General features: G+C 38.9%; 1 protein-coding gene across 2 annotated transcripts in view; it reads left to right on the top strand.

Moving 5' to 3' along the window:
• Positions 1-20,008, top strand: part of RP1 (retinitis pigmentosa 1 (autosomal dominant)) — a 58,055-nt gene that overhangs the window by 24,127 nt on the left and 13,920 nt on the right. The window contains exon 1 of one of the 2 annotated variants that reach the window (XM_011998093.1): positions 19,005-19,140. The exons of the other annotated variant lie outside the window; for it this stretch is intronic. The gene's annotated coding sequence lies outside the window, so the exon portion shown is untranslated. Of the gene's footprint in view, positions 1-19,004; positions 19,141-20,008 lie in introns of those variants that run through there. 2 annotated transcript variants of the gene reach the window in all.

Raw genomic sequence — 20,008 nt, 5'->3', positions numbered from 1 at the left:
TCCAACATGGCCCTAAAATCCTAATACAGTTCCCTAGTAATTTACTTCTTTCTTTCTGAGATGATTTTATTCTTTTCTCCTTGAATCTCCTAAGCTTCCTCTATGTTCCCAATAATTCATCCAGACGACCTGCATCAGGTACCACATCATCTGCCTTCCTTCTGCTTCTATGAAGGAAGCGTCCCTGCTCCTACCACTCCACTGTGCTCAGGGTCCCATCCTCTTTCACCTTCTTAACATCTTCCACTCAGCATTATCCCTTCCCTGTCTTGGATAATCCATTTCTTTTTCTCTGTTGAATCATTCTGCTAAACACACAAATACAACTTAGTATTACATATCTCAGAGAACATCCTCCTTTGATCTTACAGCCCTCCTCTGGCATTGTACCACTCCTCTGCTCCCCTTCACAGAAACATTCCAGCAAAGAGCTGCCCACCTCTCTCATCCCTTAGTCTTTCCTCAACCCTTCCTAATTGGTCTGTCTTCTACCACTGCACTACAGTGGCCATGGTCAAGTTCACCAATAACCTCCCTCTTGCACAAGCACTGATTTATATACTCCATCAGGGGTGCTTACCCAGCCTAACTGCCACCTTTCCTTAGAGTGCCCCCTCCTTGAAGCTCTCAGGACCCTTTCCTACCTTGTTTTCCTCTTACCTTGTTGGCCCCACATGCTCAGTTTCTTTTGGAAGCTCTCCTCCTCTACAAGACCTTGTTTGAAAAGTCCAAGGACTTTATCTTAGGCTCTCTTCTCTTTTGTTTGTAAATTTTCTTCCTAGAAAATTCTCTCCAGTTATGTAGTCCCTCCCCAACCATATTTATGTGGTTTACAGTGCCATCTGCAAGCCTATTACTCTCAAATTTACATACAGCTCCATATGTGACCACCAGCCTGAGCTTCAGACTCAGATAGCCAACTGTCTACTTGACATCACCATTTTGAAATCCACATGTATCTCAAACATAACACAGCCGAATATAATTACAGATGTCAGCCCTCATCCACTCACCTCTTCTCAAGCCTTCCCCATATCAGTAAATGGTCCTACCATTCACTCATACCCAAACCTAAAGGTCAAACTTGAACCCTTTCTTTATCCTATAACCTATAATAGTAAGTCTCAACAGTTCCATACCCCAAATATATCCCAACCAATCCACTTATTGTTATTTTCCTGGCTACATGCCTCATGTAAGCCACCATAAGTTTTTGTCCCAACTAGTAAACCAGCAAGGCTCCTACCTCTACTCCTGCTGGTCTAACACCCATCCTCCTCATAGCAACCACAATGATCTCTTTAAAATGTATAACAATCAAAATACCTTAAAAACTACAATCTAAACTCCTAACCACAGTCCAGAGCGCCCTAAGCAATCTGGCCTCTTCCTATTTCTCTGATGAAGTCTTCCTTGACTCTCCATCTTGTTCCTGTTTTTCAGCCACATTGGCCTTCTTTCCATCCTTTGAGTATCCCCAGTCCTGACTCAGGGGCTTTGCACTTGCTGTTTCTTCTGTTTGGAATACATTTCTTCTGTATCTTTGAATAGTCTTCGAATAGTTTTTTCTCTTTAAATTTCTTGTACCTTAAATGTCTCCTTCTCAGAGAGGACTTCCCTGACAAATTGAGTGGCCCTCATCACCTCTACAAAATTACCCTACATGATCTTTTTCACATCCCTTCTGTACCTGAAATTATCTTATTTATCAACTGGCTTGTTTTTGCTGTCTGTAGTTGTATCAGTTAGCTTTTATGGCATAAAAAAATCACTCCAAACTTAGTACTAAAACAAACATTTATTCAGCTCACAACCCTTTGGGTGGGCCAATTGGACTGAGCTCAAATGGGTGGTATCTGGGTTAGGTTGGGCTTGTTCATGTGTTAGTGGCCAGGTGGGTGGCTCTGCTTCTGGGGGTTGGTTGGCTGTTGGCTAGGGTAACCGGGCACTGGGGCTAGGTTTCTCTTATCATCCAGCAGGCCAGCCCAGGCTTACTCAGAGGGTGGATAACAGGATTCCTGAGAGAACAGAAATGTACCAGTTCTCTTGGGGTTTGGTTTTGGCACTAGCACAATGTCTCTTCTGCCTCATTCTTTTGGTCAAAGCAGCCCAAAACACTACAAGTGGGGAAACAGTCTCTACTGCTTAAGGGGAAGAGCTACAGATTACATTGTAAAGGGATGTGGATATGGGGAGAGAAGAATTGTAATCATTTTTGCAAACAACCCACCACAATAGTATATATTTGCAATTCATTTGGGATTCTTACAATTTGAATCCCTTTTTGAGTTTAATAAATTACCTAATGAATCTTTGTAGGGCAAAGAATGTTTCCTCCTGTAGGAGCTGAACAAGCTACATAATTTCTTTCCATTAAGGGCACAGGTACTTGTGCAATTTGGAAGAGACCAAGGTGTGATAGTAGGCTCCCTGTGGAATTCATTTTCTGGTTAGGGTGACAGCGAAGATGACTGTGCCAGGTTGGTATCACCTTATTTGCTGTACAATTATGTTCCTGGTGGGGAAGTAGCAAGAGTGCAAGCTGTAGCACCTGGGGCTCTGCTCCGATGAGCTGGTGATTTCCTCATCAGGCCAGTTCTATGAAAGGTTTTATATGTTGTTCTTGGAATCTTAAGTTTGAAACTTATTCTTTAGCCCTCTTGAAGATTCTGTGAGTCACTCAGTATTCTTCTAATAGATTCCCTTTCTGTGTAATTCCCCAGGGTCGGATTTGGTTGCTTGCAATGAAGAGCTCTATTTCGGCAGCTGGCACCAGGAATGGGGTTTATTTTTCTTACATAACAGGAAGAGTGAGGTGGTTGCCAAATTAGTCCAGTTGTTCACACAGCTATCAAGGACTCTCCTATCTTCCTGCATGGCTGTCCTTAGTGTATAAACTTTTAATTTTCATGCTTGTTGCCCCTTAGTAGCTCCAGGTATTACTTCTGTGTTCTAGGCAGGAAGGGGGGAAATGGGATGGCACCAGCTGTGTCTGTTCCTCTTATCAAGAAAGCAAAAGTTTCTAGGAAGTGCTCCTTTTATCAAGAAAGGGGGCCTAAACCGATCGGCTGGCCCCTACTGGCATCAGTGATTAGAAAGTGCCTGGCTTTCTAGCCTCTATGAGGAAGTCATGCAGGGAGAAAGCTTAAGAATGTGCCAAATTAGGTGATACCCAGGTGCCTATCCCATGATTAGTTTCCCCCTTTAGAATGACAGTTTGGGGGAGAGGGGCGGGGCTCTGATTTATTCATTGCTGTCTCTTCTGGGCCCAGAAAGGCAACTGGCAAATATGTGGTTTCATAATTCACTGATGACTGACTGATCTTTAATCCTCCATCAAGGTCTGGAGATTCTTTTTTCAAAATGTATCTTATCTCTTGCTTTCATTATAGAACCACCATTTTATTTCAGGCCTGTAGTATATTACTAAAGATTTGTTTTCATGCTGTATTTCTCTCTCCAGTCTTTTCCATCCTCTGTCTGCATGATGTTGTATCACCTTGAATACCATTTTTATCTTGTCCTTTTCTTTCTCAAAGTATTAGTTATTAAATCCCAATCTCTCAGCTTGGGATCTGACTCCTTGCATAAGCTGGTCTGTTGCCTCCCTGACATCAGCAATTTATTTGGTAATCACTCACAAGTCCAGCTAATCTCGTGGCCATCTGGTATACGCTGCCACATCCAGTGTATGCAAAGGGAGCAGGCTGCACTGTGAAGGGAACAAGAAAGACCAGGACAGGGAAGACGCTCATCCTAGGTGACAGGTAGTCAAGCTGCTTGGTTGTAAAGTGTAGGGCCAACGACCAATCACTCACTCTGAACTTGGGCTTAGTCTGCAGCCTCAATGTAGGTGTCCAAGGGCTTGCTGTCCAGCCCAGCAGGAAACACATCATTCCTGAACTCCTAGAGAACTTGGGACCAGGAACTTGGTTCTTCTTCGTCTGAGGCTGGCGAGGAAGAGCACTGTGTGTTGGACCTCAGTGTTGGCAGCTAAGCCGTTGAATCTGGCAGGCACTGGTCCATCTTCCACTTGCCTTTAGTTCTCTGCCTTTATGAGTGCCCTACCTTTTGTTAGAAACACATTATTGGCTGGTATGCTACAAGTGATATTTTGAAAAGCTCTGGGGACAACTAGGACACATCTGAATTTGTTTGATGAAAAGTAATTTAAATCATTTTTACAATAAAACAGAATAGACACGGATAAAATTGGCATGCTGTTTCAGACAAAATTAAGACTTAAATTTGAAGCTCTGATTAAAATTCTGGTTTATGATTATGTATTCATTCTTTTCTTTCACTAGGGGTACTTAAATGGAAAGAATTGAGAAACACAGAATTCTAAGGCAAATAAAAGGCACTAGAAGCACTGTAATTATTATGGAAGTTGTTCATTAGAGATACATATGCTAGGAATTTAAATCAGAATTCAGAAATTTCCATTTTTAGAATGAATTAAAAAGACCATATATGAGATTTTAAAAAATACTCTTTAACAAGAACGGAGAATTTGTGATGACAGCATATAGTGGGAAGGATGGGAATAAAACTGTTATTTGAAGAGAATATCTACTTTTTAAGGTAAAAATCTCAAGTCAGTTTAAAATAATTTCAAGGTATTTTTCTTACTCAAAACCTATCATAAATAAACATTTAAATAAATAAATATTAAAATGAATACTTCCTTCTGAATAGTATACTTTTATTCTAGAATGTCTATTTCCTCTAAGAAGGATACTCCAAACTTTTATTTATTTATTTTTTTGAGATAGAGTCTTGCTCTGTCGCCCCGGGTGGAGTGCAGTGGTGCGATCTCGGTTCACCGCAAGCTCCACCTCCTGGGTTCATGCCATTCTCCTGCCTCAGCCTCCCGAGTAGCTGGGACTATAGGCGCCCGCCACCACGCCTGTCTAATTTTTTGTATTTTTAGTAGAGACAGGGTTTCACTGTGTTAGCCAGGATGGTCTTGATCTCCTGACCTCGTGATCCACCTGCCTCGGCCTCCAAAAGTGCTGGGATTACAGGTGTAAGCCACTACGCCTGGCCCCTCCAAACATTTTAAACTAACAACTTTAATCTAACTGCTTGGTTAGAATGAGACTTCCCTGTGTAATCTCTTCTAGCAAATTGCAATCTTTTAACATCTTAATACTTCTCTCTGGCAGGTTGCTAGGAGCATAGCAGGGGAGATTTCTCCAAAATCACTTCTTCCATTGGCTGCTTCCAATAATTTATGTGAAATCTCAAGGACTGCTTATTACTCAAAAAGAAAAGTATAAACCCAGAGTCTACTTGCTAGATTATGCTAAGCAGAAAATGCTTTATTGTTTTAAATAATTAGAAATTATTTTGTGGATTGAATTGTCTCTTAAACTTGATTTTATGTTTTGAGGATAGCTGTATTTTCTATCATTATTAGTAAAGCTATTTCCTTTTACTATAAAAGAAAATACATGCTTTCACAGTATTTCAAACACTCTGGAAGACTTGCTACGGAAGAGGTGATTTATTCCTGATCATCAGATTCTTTGGAGGAATTAGCTTTTTTCATTCTTTCATTTAGCAAATAATTATTGAATTCTGACCAAGTGATTATAACTCAATAATTCTGTCTAAATTAAAAATAAGTTTAGCCAAACAACAAGAATGATAATGATACATTTTGATTTAGTATTACTTAGAAAATTCTTGGGATATATAGAATGCTACTTTATTTAATAATTCTGTTTCTCCATAAGACTATAATAGACTTCAAGAGCTTTTTCATTCTTGTCCTATGCATTAATCAGAATCACTGTGAATTTTAATTCAGAGTACATTTAGATCAGTTTCATCTGTTCAACCACTGATGGAAATGTGAAATTACATTGTGATTTTGGGGTATACTTGTTACCTCAGTATAACCTACACTCTCTTGTCCATTATAGGCCCTATCTATATCACAACTGTAAATCTACAATTTCTGGAGTTTGTTTCATTGCATGAACAATAATATTCACCTCCTTCACAATTCTTTCTCTCTTAGCTATCCCATGACTCAAATTATCTCCTCTACATGAACACCTTTCAAATCTTCTCTTATTCTGATCCCTCTCCAAATTTCCAATATTAGATTAGTAACTTTCAGACATCACCACCTGGATGTCTTTCTATGACCTCAAATCTGTTGAAAATAGGATGGATTTATCCAACTCTTGATTTAACATTGTTTTTGACACATGTTGTCTGTTTTTGTTAGTAGTGCCACAGGGTTGTAAGACTTGAGCTCCCCACTTAAACAAGGACAGAGCAAGTACTCAGTAAGAGCCAACTCTTGTCCTCTGTGACACTACTGCTCTATGCAGCTTTTGCTGAACTATGCTCTGTGTTGGATTTTTTACTTACGATACATTATTCATTTAAAGGATTAAATAAATTACCCATCTCGCTGCCTTCTACAACCAATCTATTGTTATGTTATTTTGAGTCCACCTCTGAAATTTTTTGGAAATAATTTCCTTCCTTTCTATTCCTATTCTCATTACTCTAAGTCAAGCACTTATGAACTCTGGATTTCACTATTTTTAGAGCTACCTTACCGGTGTCTGTCACCACTGTGTCCTCCCTCCAAATCATTTGACGTAGCAATGTCAAGGACATCTACAGTTCTGATTATGTCATTTCCCTGCTCAAAAACCTTCAGCATTTCCATGTTCAATAGAATAGAACTAAAATTCCTTAGGTTGGCATTTTCCATCTCCACAGTATGGTCTCCACACATAGACAGGCTTCAATGTTAGATGGAGAATATTACTGCAAAGTGGTTAAGAGCCTTCATTATTTACTAATTGTGTGACCTTTGGTAAATTACTATTCCCTCCTCAACTCCAGTTTTTCTACTTGGAAAAACAGGGATAATAATATTACATACCTTCTATAGTTGTTATGAGGATTAAATAATTCATTTAAAGCATTAACATGCCTGGTAAAATGTAAGTAATCAATACATTTTATTATTATTATTATTATTATTACAGCACTGTTAGATGAGTACATAAATACACGTTTTATATTTATGGAACTTGATATCAATTCAGTTCTTCCCTTTATATGTTTTAGAAATGGCAACATGAGTCTACAGGACTGGGAATTATAGCTCCCTTGACATTCAGTTCCCATGTATTTTCATAAGCAATTATTTCTAGATGAAGGGCTATGCCTGTTGTGCTGTATGGAGCACACTGAATGTTGTCATGATTATTTGCCTAAACAGGTTATTAATAAAACCCAAGTGTCCGCTAACAAGAGACAATGTACCGATACAAGCTAAAACATACTTGAACCTCAAAAACATTATGCTAAATAAACAATGCCAGACAAAAGACTTCCATATTGTGTGATTCCATTTATATAAAATGTCCAGAATAGTCAAGTCTATAAAGCCTAGAAGGTAGCTTAGTGGTTGCTTTGGGCTGTGGGTGGAAATGAGGAATGACCGCAAATGGGGACAAAGTGTTTTTTTTTTGGGTTGATGAAAATGTGTGCATATAGTTCCATGTCATTTTATTACATTTGTAACTACCACCACAAGAAAGATGCAGAATTGTTTGATTTCACAAAGATCTTGCTTGGGCTACCCCTTTACGGCCATGCATATTTCCCATCCTGCGCTATCCTTAACCCCTGCCAACCACTAATCTATTCTCAATCTCTGTGACATTTTGAGAATGTTGTATAAATTAAATCGTATACCATATGAGATCATTACCAATAATTTAATGTAATTATTGATATTCTAAGGTTTAAGTCTACCATATTATTTTTTGCTTTCTGCTTTCTCTGGTTTTTAATTTTTTTCTTTCATGCCTTTCTGTGGAATACTTTAACATATTTTAGAATTCTATTTTGATTCTATATTGTTTGTAAGCATATATCTTTGTATATATTTTTAGTAACTGCTCTAAGTATTAAATTACACATACATATCAGTCTACTGATGTGGACATTTTACCAGTGTTAAGTGTAGCCCTTTAATTCTCTTTACCCTCCCTCATTTATAATTGAGAATTAATATTTTATATTAATTTTTAATTAAGTTTTAATATTTCTTCTACATTCATTGAGAGCCACAAAAGAAAATATTATACTTTTTGCTTCAATTGTCAAAAACAATTTAGAAAATTCAGAAGTAAAGTTTATTGTATTTATTCTTATTTTTGTTCTTTCTGTTGTTCTGTTTTCTTTCCTTCTATTCCCAAATTCCTTCTTTTATTATTTACTTTCTGTCAGATAACTTCTTTCAGTCATTCTTTTAGAGTAAGTCTGCTGGTGACAAATATTCTTAGTTTTCCTTCATCTGAGCATGTCTTGGTTACCTTCATTCCTCAAGGATATTTTTGCTGGACATAGAACTCTGGTTGACAGCTCTTTTACTGCAGCACTTAGAAAATGGCTGCAGTATCCTTCAGGGCTTCTTGACTTTTGATGAGAAGTCAGCTGTCATTCGAATTGTTTCCCCCTTTTTCCCTTATAGGTAGTGTGTCGTTTCTCTCTGGTTGCTTTCAAAATTATTTTCGCTGTCTTGAGTTTTCTGAAGTTTGATGATGGTGTGTCTTAGTGTAAATTTCTTTGGGTTTATTGTCTTTGGGGTTTGATCAGTTTCTTAAATCTGTAGTTTTTTTTGCTAAATTTGGGAAGTTTGCAACCATTATTTCTGGGAAAATATTTTGAGGCCCACCTGCTTCCTCCTGTCCTTCTGAGATCTTTTGTTATAGTTCTGCAAGTCCCTGACGTTCTGTTCAGTTGTTTTTTCAATCTATTTTCTCTCTGTTGTTCAGATTGGGTAATTTCTGTTGTACTATCTTCAAGTTAACTATATAATTATTTCCTGTCTTTTCCATGATGCTGTTGAGCCCACTCATTATGTTTTAAAATTTTGATTACTGTATTTTTCAGTTCCAGAATTTCCATTTGGTTCTTCTTTATATCTTCTGTTTCTAAGGCTTTCTATTATTTCATTTCTTTCAAGTCCATTTGGAATTGCTTGTTGAACTAGTTGTATGACATCTGCTTTAAAACCCTTGTCAGATAATTCCAACCTCTGTGCCATGTGGCACCATCTTGGCTCACTGCAACCTCTGCCTCCTGGGTTCAAGCAATTCTCATGGCTCAGCCTCCCGAGTAGGCTACAGGTGCACGTCACCATGCCTGGCTAATTTTTGTATTTTTTGGTAGAGGCAATGTTTCACTATGTTGGCCAGGCTGGTCTCGAACTCCTGACCTCAAGTGATCCACTTGCCTTGGCCTCCCAAAGTACTGGGATTACAGGCCACTGCTCCTGGCCTCACTGAATGTCTTTTGTCATTCAAGTTGAGATTTTCCTTGTTCTTGGTATGATAAGTGCTTTTTAAAAGTTGCATTCTGGACATTTTGGGTACTATGTTATGAGACTCTGGGTCCTATTTAAATCTTGTGTTTTAGAAGACCTTGTCTGACACTGCTGGTAAGGGAAAGGGAACTCACTCCTCTTTACTACCAGACGTGGATGAAAGCTCTGGCTACTTACACTGCCTCATTTGACATCCTGAGGAGAGGTACACCTTATTACTACTGGGCAGGGATGGGATTTCAGGCTTTCAGGTGCTTTGGCTGTGTCTTCAACCGAAATCTCATCTTGAATTTTAGCTTCCACAATTCCCTCATGTTGTAGGAGGGACCTGGTGGGAGGTAACTGAATGATGAGGGTGTGTCTTTCCCATGCTGTTCTCATGATAGTGAATAAGTCTCATGAGATCTGATGGTTTTATAAAGGGGAGTTTCCCTGCACAAGCTCTCTCTCTTGCCTGCCATAATGTAAAAAGTCCCTTTGCCCTTCCTTCATCTTCTGCCATGATTGTGAGGCCTGCCCAGCCATGTGAAACTGTTAGTCAATTAAACCTGTTTCCTTATAAATTACCCAGTTTTGGGTATGGCTTTATTAGCAGCATGAGAACAGACTATTACAGGATTTCTTTGTGGTTTCATTTACCCTGCAGAGTGGCGGGGAGTGGCAGAGGGATGGGGGCAGACCCATTACTGCTAAACGGTGGTGAAAGTTCTGGCTTCCCTTTGGGCTTCTGATACCAACAAGAGGGAGTGTGGTGGCTTTACTACCAGGTGGAGATGGAAGTCTTGGTTCCCCACTTGGCCTTCACTGATATCATCCAGTGTAGGGAAGAGAGGGATGCCTCATTATTGCCAGGGAAGGGCAGAGGTCAAGGCTTCCCAAGGCAGATGAGAGTATGGTGAGGCCTGGGTTTTCTCCTGTGGTGTTTGGCTGCAGTAGGGCAGGTATTGCCTAAATGTTTTCTGTCTGACTAGGTTGCCCCTTTCCTGGACCCTTGGCCAGAGAGAGGTGACTTTCACTGGAGCATTTTAAATCTGCTCTTGCTGGTGTTTTTGGGTCACTGACTTCTCTAGCACTTAGTTTGGGATATATGGGACAAAAAGAAAACCCAGAGAACACACTGCTGTATCATTCCTTGAGTTTTGTGATTCATAGCCTTTCTGCTTTCTTGTCTGTATCTTTCAGTGTATTTGCTTTATATATAATGTCCGGGGTTTTTGGTTGTACTTAGAGGAATAGGGAAAAGTGGTCTCCTCAATTTCAGTCTGGACTGTTAATTCTCTGCAACTAATCTGACCATTTCATTTTGCCATTCTACTTTACAATGTAGGAGTATTGACTTACATGACCTACAAGTAATTTACATAAAGACAAGAAAAGGCAAATAACGGGGTTTATCAAAGATACCTCTTCACTACTGAAAATTAAGCTTTGAAGTCCTATCATAAGAATGCATGCTAAATAAAAAGAAAACCTAAAGTATTTTCAACATGTGGATATGCAATTTTTTTGAAAGAAGTGATATTACCAAAGACTTGCATAAGAATGTTCATAGAAGTATTATCTGCAAGAGCCCCCAACTGGAAATAACCTAAATATTATTCAAATGGCGAATGAATAAGTAAAATACAATAAAATATTTGAAAATGATAAGGAATAAAGTACCAATATATGCTACCATATGGATGAATCTCTAAAACACTATGCTAAGTGAAAGAAGCCAGCCATAAAAGACTACATGTTGCATGAGTCCATTTATATGAAATGTTCAAAACAGGCAAATCTATAAAGACAGAAAGTAGATTCCTGGTTGCCTAGGGCTGGTATGGGGGTGGTGGGATAGGTACAGTTTCTTTCTTTCTTCCTGAGGTGTTCTAAACTTAGATCATTGTAATCTTGGAACAACTCTGAATATTCTACAAATCACTGAATCATCTTTTTTTTTTTTTTTTTGAGATGAAGTCTCACTCTGTTGCCCAGGCTGGAGTGCAGTGGCGCAATCTCGGTTCACTGCAACCTCTGCCTCCCGAGTTCAAGAGTGAATCATTCACTTTAAATGGGTTAATTTTATGGCACGGAAATCATATATCAACAAAGCAGCTTTAAAAACGACATGGTCATGATGGAATGTTCAATGTACGGAAGCATATAGGGGCCTTCTCTACCCTCTGTTTTCAGTCAAGGCAGTTATTTGTTCCTGACTAACCAAATGACTTGGCTGAAAGAACAGCATGAGATGGTTTTGCACATATACTGACTATGAAAAAAAAGTTGGCTTACATATGTTTGTTCAACATAAGAAAAGAAGAGAGGAATCTACTGAAAATTAGAGAATTCCTAGGTGATGGATGATATGTGCAGCAAACCACCATGGCACACATTTACCTATAACAAACATGTACATGCTGCACATGTATCTCTGAACTTAAAAGTTGAAGGAAAAAAAAGAAAATTAGAGAGTAAGTCTTAAATATATTTGCTATCCTAATGACAATAGTCTGTGTATACTCAAATCTTTGCTTGTTCTCTCTTCCTTTCAAATATATATTCCACACTACAATCTTCTGGTTAGTAAAGTGTATTTGGGCTGAGTTTGCCTTCCCTCTACCTCTAAGCACCATGAAGACGGGGGCTGGGACTGTCTTATCTGTAGTCACATGGACAGGATCTGACAGTGGATAGAGATCAGATTCTTTGGTTTTGGAGGACTTTATGTTGCAGATAGGTATGCTAAGGCATGAGGAAAGTCCAGTAGATGGGGCTTGGGATACCCAGATTCAGGAGGGCTGTGTACAGGCAGTAAGCTATGATGGATAGATGTCAGGGAAAATCAAAGTGTAGACCAGGAAATGGTCCCATTCCATCAGATCACAGCAGATCAATGCTGGGTAGCAAGAGCCAGGAGAGAACAGTCTCCTGGCCAGCCTGCATTGGGTGCTGCTTGGTGTCATTTTATATTTGTGTGGAAGGCCAAGGCAGGAGGATTGCTTGAGCCTAGGAGTTCGAGACCAGTCAGGGAAACAGAGTGAGACCCAGTCTCTAAAAAAAAAAAAAATTAGCTGGGTGTGGTGGTACATTCCTGCAGTCCCAGCTATTCAGGAGGTTTAGGCTGGAGCATCACTTGAGCCTGGGAGGTAGAGGCTGGAATGAGCCATGATTGTCTCTGGACTCCAGCCTGGGCGACAGAGCAACACCTTGTCTTAAAAATAAACAAAAACAAAACAAAACAAAAAAACAAAAATGAAAAACAACAAAAAAGAGAAAACATCATAAAACTAAATACACTTATGGTTGCCAAGCTACAGCAGGTTCTCAGTGCTCCCCGCAAGCCTACTATACCTCCTCTTCCAGTCTCCCTTTCATTCCACTGGGTGACTATTTCACAGCTTCATCTGTCTCATTAGATTCGTAACACCTCCTCCCCCTCACTCACACCCTCAGTGGATGACCTCACATCCCAGGTCGCTGAGACGGAGAAGCAGTCAGAAGGGAAAGTCACCTCCACCAGTGTCACTGCCTGTCTTTCTGCTACTGGGGATGACCTTCTCCTTAATCTTTGCTGAGACATACACCTCTGTTGTGCATTATATCCCATCTCCCTGTTAGGCACTCAAGAATGTGGCTCCAAGAATTCTCCCCGTTCCTACCCACAGCATTAAATCTTCTCTTATCATTCCTATCAGCATACACACATACTACAACTCAAACTGTATCTGATTTTAAATACAGAAAAACTAACACAAAGAAAACTAGCAAAAAATTTGTCTCCACATGCTGTCTCCAATTCCTCTCCTAGTTTTCTTTGGCGCCTATGCCCAGTGAGGATTTTATCCATACTGTTCCCCCAAAAAAGGTTTTGAGGTTACAGATAAACTTCACATTGCTAAAGCCCATGCTTACTTCTCAGCCCTCCTCTTACTTGATGTATAAGTACCATTTGACACAGCTCATCACTACCTCCTTTTGAAATACTTCTTTCCTTTGGCTTCCAGAATGCTACTCTGTTGATGCACCTTTTCCTCATAAACTCCTTTGTTGGAGTTTGCTGATGGTTCCTCACCATCTCTGTGGCTGTTATCTTTGGACTCTCTTGGGATCTGATCTTGAACCAATTCTCTTCTCTATTTACACTCACTTCTTAGAAGTTCTCATCCAGATTCATCCAAGTTTTAAGCACCATCAGTATATCAATGATTCACATATTTATACCTTTAGCTTGAACCTTTAGTATAATGCCTTTAGTATACTTTAGAACCTTCAGCATACTGCCTACTTGATATTTCTATTTGGATGTCTAATATGCTTTTCAAGATGATATTCACTATCACCTCCCACTCTCTTGACTGGTACTTTTGAAGTCCTCTCCATCCAAATAATTAGCAACTCCATTATTCCAGACGCACTGGACAAAAATCTTAGTCTTCCTTGACAGTTTTATTGCTCTTATTCCCCACAACCAATCCATATCCAATCCATAACTAAGACATCTGCAAATGCTGTCACCTCCACAGCAGTTATCTTGGTCTGAGTAATCTAGTGCCTTTTAGTTTTAACTTGAAGGACTCCCTGTAACGTTTCTTGCGGGGCAGGTCTGCCGGTAATAAAATTCCTGAGTTTTTATCTATCAAGGAATGTCTTAATTTCTCCCTCATTTTTAAAAGACAGTTTTGCCAGATATAGAAGTCTTGGCTGGCAGTTTATTTTCCCTTCAGCGCTTTGAATATATCATACTGTGCCTTCTAGCCTGCAAGGTTTCTGATGAGAAACTGGCTAATAATCATATTGAAGATCCCTTGTATCTGATGAATTGCTTCCCTTTTGATGCTTTAACGTATTTCAGGGCAGGGCTCTTTTAGTTCATCCTACGTGTAGTTCATTGAATTTTTGAATTTGTAGATTCATGTCTTTCATCCAGCTTGGGAAAATTTTGGCATTATTTCTTCAAAGATTTCTGCCCTTTTCTCTTCTCCTTCTGGAACTCCCATAATGTGTATGTTGCTCTAGTTGATGATATCCCCAGGTTCTTCAAATTCTGTTCACCTTAATAGTTTTCTTTCTGGTCATCAAATTCAAAACTTTCAATTGTCCTATTTTCAAGTTATGCTGATTCTTTTGCCTGCTCAAACCTGCTTTTGAACTGCTCTTGTGAATTTTTCATGTCTGTTTTGTACTTTTCTGCTCCAGAATTTCTTTTTGGTTCCTTTCCATATTTCCTATCTCTAATAATATTCTCATTTTATTCATACATCTCTTTTTGTTCCTGTTTTTGTTCATGTATTCCTTTAGTTCTTTAAGCATCTTTAAGATAGTTGTTTTATAGTCTTTGTCTAGTAATTCTGCCATCTGGCTTCCTCAGGGACATTTTCTGTTATTTTGTTCCTTTTAATGGGATATACTTTCCTCTTTTTTAACGTGTGCGCATTGTGACTTTTTTTGTTTAAAACGCTATTTGAATCAAATAATTTGGTAACTCTGGAAATTTAATTATCTCCCTTCTCCATGGTTTGTTGGTTTGTTTCCTCCCTCCCTCCCTCCCTTTCATTCATTCATTCTTTCTTTTTAAAATTTATTTGTATGGTTTCTCTTTGCCAAGGATCAGCCTACAGTAGAAGCTTATGGTCTTCAGGTCTTTTCTGAGTATATGTTTTTCCCTGGGCATATGAGATGACTTTCTAAATTCCCCTGTATATGTAGTTGCTTTTGAATATCTCATCTTTAAGTGCCTAGTTCCCAAAAGGGGGAAGATTATTTAAAAAGAAGAAGAAAGTCCCAGGTGTCATATCTTTAAATCCCCTGGAAGCCACTTCTGCTACTGAGAGTTGCAACAATGCCTACCTCTGTATGCACCTTTGTAATCAGAAGCAGACATCAGCAGCCAGAACACAGAAATTTAGTATTTGGAGAAGGGGGTTCTTATTTCTCACTCTGGAACCTGCAAACTGCAGCAGGAATGCAGGCTGCCGTCCCTACAGCTGCCTGCCATGGGGCTGGGGGATGAGGAATGAGTAGTCACTATAGCACTAATGGCTGAAATAAACAGAAATTAATTATAATTTACCAGCGAAGCCTTCCTCTGGAAGCTGCAAGCATTCAAATATACTTCAGAGTTCCAAAATATTAATTTCAGTTTCTGCTAGTACAATTTTTATCCAAGTGGGGAGATGAATTCCTGGCACTTCCTACTCTGCCATCTTCCCTTGGATTTACCTGTATTTTTAACATCATTGCCAAAGTAATCCTTTGAAGTGTGAGATCATTATTTCTCTTCTCAAAATCCTTCTTTGGTTTCTCATCTCACTTAAAGTTAAAGCCAAAGTATTTACCAAGGGCTACAGACCCTGTATAATTTGGTGCCCTGCTATTTTAGCCACAGTGATCTTCTTATGATTTCTCAAATACTTCAAATACTTCCCACAAACCTTTGTACTTACTCTCTCTGCCAGGAGCACGCTTCTGTCAAATATCTGAACACCATTTCCCCTGACTACTTTTAGATTTCTTCTCACATGTCACTTCTCAGTGAGGTCTTCCCTGACCTCTACCACTGCCACTCCTACTTTACCTCACTTTTCTCCACGGCATTTTGTATGATCTAACATACTGTAGATTTGCTTATTTTTTTTAATAGTTTGTTTCTGCAGGATAATGTGACTCCATGAAGATAAGGAATTTTTCTGTCGTGTTCGTTGCTATGTGTGTCTAATACACAGTGAGTATGCATTAATTATCTGTTGAACAAATGAACAAATGAGTAAAGAAGGAAGGCTGTGTAAAAAACTCCACATCTAAAGGGAGGTGCCAATTCCACAGTCCAGGAGATCTGTAATATAGGGAATGGATTTTTAAGGTAGAGATCACTTAGGTTCAATATCCAATAATTTAACTTCATCAGGATGGACCATACACAGAATTCTATGTGGCTTGGATGACAAAGGATGAAGGCCATATTCCTTACCAGCTATACAAAATTATTATGCTTACTGATATAGTCTGATCTCTGTCCTGGGTTCCTTGGGCCTGCCTGAAAAGGTAAATTCTAGCAGTTGCAATGAGACAGCATTCTTCAGGCATATATACCTCTACAACAATTCTGTACTAAGGCAGGAAGAGGATCATTCCTTTAATAGGTATTTATTGAGTGCCCAATATATATAAGGTATTGAGCTGTTTCTGGAAATTCAGAGATGATAAAGAAGTTACTCTTCTGGTGCTTAATGTATCAGTTGTTTGTGCAGTATGAAATGTGCTAGAGAGTATATTTATACAGATAGATAAGGGGGCACATGGGAGGGTACTTACTTCATTCAGCATGTTGATGTAGTGGGAAGGCAGGGGTTCAAGAAAGGTTTCTGAGATGAACTGAGTATTGAAGGAAGGGATAGAAATGTACGGCAATGAAAGGCAGGGTGTTAGGGTTATGAGGAGGCATTCCAAGTAAGATAAACAATATATGCAAAAATCCAGAGCCACATTTAAAAAACTTCAAATAATCCAAACTACAGAGTAAGACATATAGATCAAAATGAAATTGGAAAAGTAAGCTGAAGTCAGATCACAATTTGTGTGGCGTGCTAGGGCATGAAGTCATTTTACTAAATGCTGTGAGGATCATGGAAGTGTGTTAAAAGAAGATAAACATGGCAAAAATAATAATTTCCATTTATTGAACACTTGTTATGACATCCAGGCACTGTGTCAAACACATGATATATATTCTCTTACTTAACCTTCACAATGAGCCTATAAAGCAGGTATTTTTCCACATTTTATGGCTAGGGAAGTAGACAGAGGAATTAAGTACATGGCTGCAGATTCACATAGCAAAGTGGAAGAGGCAGGATTTGAACTGAGGTCTGACTCAGTGGTATGCTGAGAATGTATGCTTAACACCACTCCTGTCATCTGGCCACTCTAACAGCGGTGACCAGACAGAACTTAACAGAGCTCAGACATGACATACAGGTAGTCTCAGAGGCCATGGCAATTGAAGGCATTCTCAGGGAAGAAGCCTGATATGAACTCTGCCAATGAGGCTTTTGGCATTCCTTAGACTCACTAATCAAAGGTGAGCCAGGGCCAGAAGCATCAGCATCAGCTTATTAGAAATGCAGACTCTCAGACCCTACCCCAGGCCTACTGAGTCAACCACTGCAGCAAGATCCCAGGAAATTCATGCGCACCTTCAAGCCTGGGAAGCCATGGTTTAGATACACATTGACATGTGCCAGAGACAAGTGATACCAGGGAGAGGGTATGGTGGCTCAATCAGATAACAGGGGTACCTGTTCTCTGTCCTCAACTGGAGTTGTGGGAGTGGAAAGTATACTATGGGAGATGGTCAGAAAAGGAGAGCCCATTTTGTGCTGTCTTATATGTAAGAAATGTTACCTTTCCTAAAAGTGCCCCAAAAGAATCCCTTTAATTGAAATTATTTCCATGTCAAAATAGAACTGATCAATGTGAATTGTTTATCAGACATAGATTATAGAATTAAAGATAAAATCAAGAGAAATGCTGCGTTAGTCGTTAGCTATTTAAGGGCAGATCACATCTGACCCCAAACTTTTTGAATTTGTACTTCAATTTAGAGCTGGTAATGATACAATTCATGCCTATTGCTACACTGTAAACACAATTTACTTACTGATTTAATAGCCATGTCTTTATGTAGACAGTGATAATTATAAATGGAGGTTTGTATCAAAGCTAGACACTACTGTTTCTCTTATCTACACCTCGCTCTTTCTCTTTCTCCCCATTCCTCCCACTCCTCTCTCCATTTCTCTCTTGTAGGTGACCTGTAACAAAGTCAGTATTTATGAGGCAAAGTGTGCAGTTTCATGATCTTTCTCCTTTTGTGATTGGCGTGGAGACAACATTGTGGTGCACATGCTTGAACCTGGTCCTGTTTCCTCAGAGGACCCCTTACCTTGTTTTTGTTGTTCAGAACTGAGGCAGGAAGCCCAGTAGGAAACCCGATTAGGTGAAGCATCTTCAAGTCCGATTAGACCATAGGTAGTCATTAGAAGGATCAGGTGCCATCTGGGGACTTTATGTGTGACAAAGTCCTGAAACATGTTCAAACCCCAGTATGAGTAAGCGAAGCAGTGGAAGCGTGCTGGGTATGCAGAAGCATAAAATCATAGCATTTCATCGTGTGCCGCTTCTGCTGTTTGTCCTGTGTTATATTGAGTCACCAAATTGTGTACATTCAAGTCATTTCAGAATTACATTAATGAGGTAATAAGCAAGAGTATCTAAATAAAACAAAAGGCCTAGTTCTTTCTTTTTAAATGATTACCAGGAACAAGTACTGACTTAGAAACTTATCAGAATGAGAAAATGTCAAACAATTTCATTTTTAGCTGCACAGTAACAACTTTCTCCCGTTAACATAAATAAATGATGGTTAAAAGTTGTCTGGGAGAGAAGTGCTTGTGTTTTGGTGAAGTATTTTTTCTGGAGGATAACACTAGGCCAGAAAGAAAGAAGGGAAACCTTCATGAGGAAGATTTCAGAACTGCAGAGCATGCTAGGAACTAGTTTGTTTCTGGCTGTGGTCTCCTTAGGGTGAGCTCTGTCTGGTGATTAGCATCACTGTGGATTAAATTAATTGGCTGTACTCAATCTCTTGCTGGACATACTGAGAATAAATCCAAAGACATTAGTTTCTTTGCACGAAATGAGGTTACATATCCAGTGACATTTATTTGAGCTATTTAAACAACTTAAACATCTTTTTCTCTTCTTAATAAGGGAAGTTCCAAGTTCTGGTAAGTACAAAACTATTTGAAATCTTTCTTTTGAAAATATTCTGTTTTGCTAGTTGTATTTTGTTTTCCATGTTATACCTAGATTATAGATCTGTGTTCTGTCTTTAACTGTTAGAAAAAGAATAAATGTGATTAACAATTATCTTTTACCTAAATATGCCAGCAACCTTCACAATATGCTGATATTGAGGGAGAATGGAACTTCAGTATCAGGAAATCAAGTGATTCTAGTTTATTCAAATGAGTAATGGTTACTTTGTTTCTGACAATAAAAGCATTATATACTTCTTATAGACATCTGGGCAATACATTAAAGAAAAAGGCAGCTGCTTGTAATTCAACAATGCTGTGACTACCACAGTGAATAACTGGTGATTTTCCTTTTTGAATCTCCTCTCTCAACTCTACCCCTTAGGCTTATGAAAATCTGAAACAAACTAATTTTTCTTGCAACATCAAGTCTCTGAATTGCTAAAAGAATGAACATTCTGTACATTCTGTATTTCTCAGTTTTCCATTATTTCTAATTCATTATTTGTGACTTGTCTGAATTCACACTATGTGGTAGAAAATTAAACTTAAAATATAATTAGTGAAATGACGCATGTAAATCTGTCATATTTTGTCAAGTGAGTGGGAGAGTGAAGACATGGCCCTCTTGGTAGAGGTCAACTATTTAGTTCTGAGCAGCACAGCTGTAAATGATTGATTTAAGTGGGGTTTGATTAAAACTAATGATGCCACAGATAAGCCTAGCCACAGTTGAGCCTAAGGGTGTTAAAAAATCTGCTTAATATTAAAGAGCAATGAAAGTATGCATGATAGCTCCATTGTCTAATTTTAGGCAATAAAGAGGCTCTGCAGAGAA

This window comes from Mandrillus leucophaeus, unplaced genomic scaffold (genome assembly GCF_000951045.1).
Source record: "Mandrillus leucophaeus isolate KB7577 unplaced genomic scaffold, Mleu.le_1.0 Scaffold556, whole genome shotgun sequence".
Lineage (NCBI taxonomy): Eukaryota > Metazoa > Chordata > Mammalia > Primates > Cercopithecidae > Mandrillus > Mandrillus leucophaeus.
This window is presented reverse-complemented; position numbering and strand designations above follow the sequence as displayed.